Below are 3,528 nucleotides of genomic sequence, written 5' to 3' on the forward strand. Positions count from 1 at the left end.
TTAGTCAAGTGCTCCATAATTCCTTTAATGCTTTCTGAGAATTCAAGATTACATTTCTGAGTTCCACAAAGTTGGTTTGCAGTCACGTGACCAATCCTGATCAATGGAATGAAGAGAAAAGGAGATAAAGGCCACTTTCAAGGCCTGGTCCTAAAGCCCTTGCATGATTGTATCTGCTCTCTGTGTTCTTCCACAGTGATTGAGGAAGCTGTAGATTGAAAGTAACCATGTCAGAAAATGAAATGATCTACATCTACCTGAAGACTGTGATAAGCACTAGAAAAATAAAACTGTATTTGTATTAAGCCATTGAGATCTAGATATTACTTTTATAGCAGTTAGCATTGCTTGTCCTGATTATATAGTAAGAAAATTTATATTATTCTATCTTTTAAGATTGGGAAACAAAAGTAGAAAAAAAAAGTTTTGAAATCCTAGCAAATTATACAAATTTATAAGTCATTAAGTCCAAGGGTATGTTTCCCTTTCTGGGCAGAATTCCCAACACTGGTGCCCAAATATCTGAGTCTCTATTTTTAATTCTTTTGGGTGTATAACTAAAAGGTAAGTGCTGGATCTTACGGCAGTATACAGTTAACTTTTTTGAGAAACCACCATACTACTTTCCATAGCTGTTGCACCACTTTGCACTCCCAAAGCAGTGCACTAAGCTTGCGATTTTTCTGCATCCTCACCAACACTTACTATTTTTTATTTTTATAATAATAGCCAACTTAATGTATGTGATTTTATTTTTATACATGTGTCCACTGTAATTAATCCTAGTTATGAAAGATAAAAACAGAAGATTTAAATTGAAAAAGAAAATATAATCTATATTTTAAAATAATTTTAAATTTTTATTAATGCTCCTTATAACATAGTTTTATATGAAAAATTTAACACCAACTTTAATGATTTTCATGAACAGAAAGTGATTAAATATACCTGTCACAGGCAAAGCCCATTAACAACTCCCAGGAGGAAAAAAAAAAAATCTGGATAATAAAATAAAGTCTAAACCTTTTTTTTCCTTTGGCTTGGTCTAGTTTCACTTGCTCTCGGGGTGCCGCTCACCGGGAATGCCAGACCAGAGTCCCTCTGATAAACAGGGGAGCCCCACACTTCAGCTCTGCGGTCGTCCTGTAGAAATGCCACGATCCACGCTGACTTAAGATGGCAACACCAGGCGTGTGCAGAGCTGCTGCAGCTGGTAGGTAGGAGCCTGAGCACAGGCTGGTAAGCATGTGGTAGACCTGAAGCTGGGGGAACTTGGCCCTGCCCCTTGCTGAGATGCCTGTGAAGCACCCCTCCCCTGCCCTGTAGAGTTGTGAAGATTAGAGGAGTTAATGTACGTAAAACCCTTCACCCAGTACCTAGCACATTGGAGCCCACAGTAAAGCTTACCTATTAGCATTGTTCCCTACATCCTGAAATTCCGATTAGGAAAAGACATCTGCAGGTTTCCAAGAAACAATCTAGAAATTCAATGGTAAATTGGTATCATCACAGGTGTTCTTAGTATACAGAGGGCGTGTCCTGTAACAGGATGGTACTGTGGAGGGGTTAGAGAGAGGCCACCAGGGAAGAGGGAGAAGAAAGACCACCAGAGGCTTTCCTGAGACACAGACCCTAAAAGCAGACACATCTGGTATTTGGAGCTGGCACAACAGAAATAAATTTGAACTCCTATCATCACAAGCTCACCCACTAGTGAACCAATGACTTTAAAGCCTATGTGGTCACCAGAGAACAGGTCAGACAGAGTTCTGAGCACCAGGATTTATTTGGGAAGATGGCAAAGGTACCCTCCCTTCCCCATCGCTTCTCTTAACACCTACAGTGGGCCCCTCCTCACTATCCTCTCTGAAAAAATATGACCTCTTTCAGTGAATCCTCTGCAGTTCCTCCTCTCCACTCAGCACACCATGGCCAATTATTTACCTGAAACCCTGCTTGCTTCAAGTCACACTCCTGGCTGATCCTGTTGGGCGAGTGTAAATGCTTCATTCTTACTGCAGTCGATTTCACCCCTCCTCACGCATGAACTTCTTCTCATTAAGAACATCAGTGTGCTTCCCTGGTGGTTCAGTGGTTAAAAAAAAAAAAAAATCTGCCTGCCAGTGCAGGAGACACAGGTTCCATCCCCGCTCCGGGAGGATCCCGCATGCTGCGCCCTGGGCCATTACACCTGAGCCTCTGCTCTAGGGCCCAGGAGCCACAACTACTGAAGCTCGCGCCTTAGGGCCCGAGCTCCACAAGAGAAGCCGCTGCAATGAGAAGCCCACACACGCAGCTAGACAGCAGCCCCCACTTTCCGCAGCTAGAGGAAAGCCCACGCAGCAACGAAGACCCAGCTCAGACAAAATTAAATAAATAAAAGGACATCAGTAATCCTCCAACTGCTGGCGGTAGGGCAGAACGATGCTCTCCTGAACACTTAAGGGCCCAGTTACAGGTCTTGGAGGCATCAAAACTCCGCCAGGCTCTCACGCCTCGCAACTCATTTCAGTGCATCCTAGCCAGAATGAAACAAGACATTTTAATTTGCATTAATAAGAAATCTAATAACAGGTATGAAATGTACAGGGTGGGAATATAGTCTGTAATTATGTAATATCTTTGTATGGTGGCAGATGGAAACCAGATTTGTGTTGATCATCTTGAAATGTATACAAATATCAAATCAGTATGTTGTGTAACAGAAACTAATACAGTGTTGTAGGGCTTAAAAAAAAAAATTCATAGAAAAAGAGATCAGACTTGTGGTTACCAGAGGCAGGGAGTAGGGAAGAGTGGGAATGAATGAATGTGGCCAAAAGGTGCAAACTTCCAGTTATAAAATAAGTACTAAGGATATAATGTACAACCTGATAAATATAATTAACACCATTGTAAGTTATAGATGAAAGCTGTTAAGAGTAAATTCTGAGTTGTCAGCACAAGGCAAAACCACCTTTTTCTACTTCTTTAATTTTATATCTATATGAGATGATGCTGTTCACTAAACATACTATGGTAATCATTCCATGATGAAAGTCAAATCATTATGCTGTATACCTTAAATTTATACAGTTCTGATTGTCAATTATATCTCAGTAAAACTCAAAAGAAAAAAATTGTAAAGAAAAAGAGAATACTTAAACCTTTAGGAAGCAATTTAAAAAAAGTCTAGTGTAGCTGGAAATTTTCCCATTTTTGTATTTTTCCACTGGTTATATTTTATTCTTATTTTTTTGTGAAGAAGATTTTCTCTAACACTTTTCAATTGATTTCATTTTTAAGTAAGTTCCAGGAACTGGAAGCCCTGGTTATCATAAAAGGTCACTTGCTTGGACAGATTCTGAGACTCCCCTATAATTGCATCCCATAATCAAGTCCTTTCATAACCCTGCCCTGTGGTGACTTCAGCACTGGAGGAGAATGGGAACCTTTCACAAGGGATTGTCGGCAGCCAAAGCAGCAGTGAGATGTCTCTCAAGCGAAGGGGGTGCTCAGACCATAGGAGGTGTGGGAGAACTGCCTTGT

General features: G+C 40.6%; 1 long non-coding RNA gene across 1 annotated transcript; it reads right to left on the minus strand.

Annotated features, from left to right (window-relative positions):
* Positions 1-879: 879 nt before the first annotated feature.
* Positions 880-2,343, minus strand: LOC129657172 (uncharacterized). Its single transcript, XR_008716575.1, has 3 exons — positions 1,945-2,343; positions 1,408-1,478; positions 880-1,320 (listed from the first exon to the last, which is right to left on the minus strand). It is a non-coding gene; the product is annotated as an uncharacterized LOC129657172 (long non-coding RNA).
* Between the last annotated feature and the right edge of the window lie 1,185 nt (positions 2,344-3,528).

Source organism: Bubalus kerabau, chromosome 7, assembly GCF_029407905.1.
Source record: "Bubalus kerabau isolate K-KA32 ecotype Philippines breed swamp buffalo chromosome 7, PCC_UOA_SB_1v2, whole genome shotgun sequence".
NCBI classification, from domain to species: domain Eukaryota; kingdom Metazoa; phylum Chordata; class Mammalia; order Artiodactyla; family Bovidae; genus Bubalus; species Bubalus kerabau.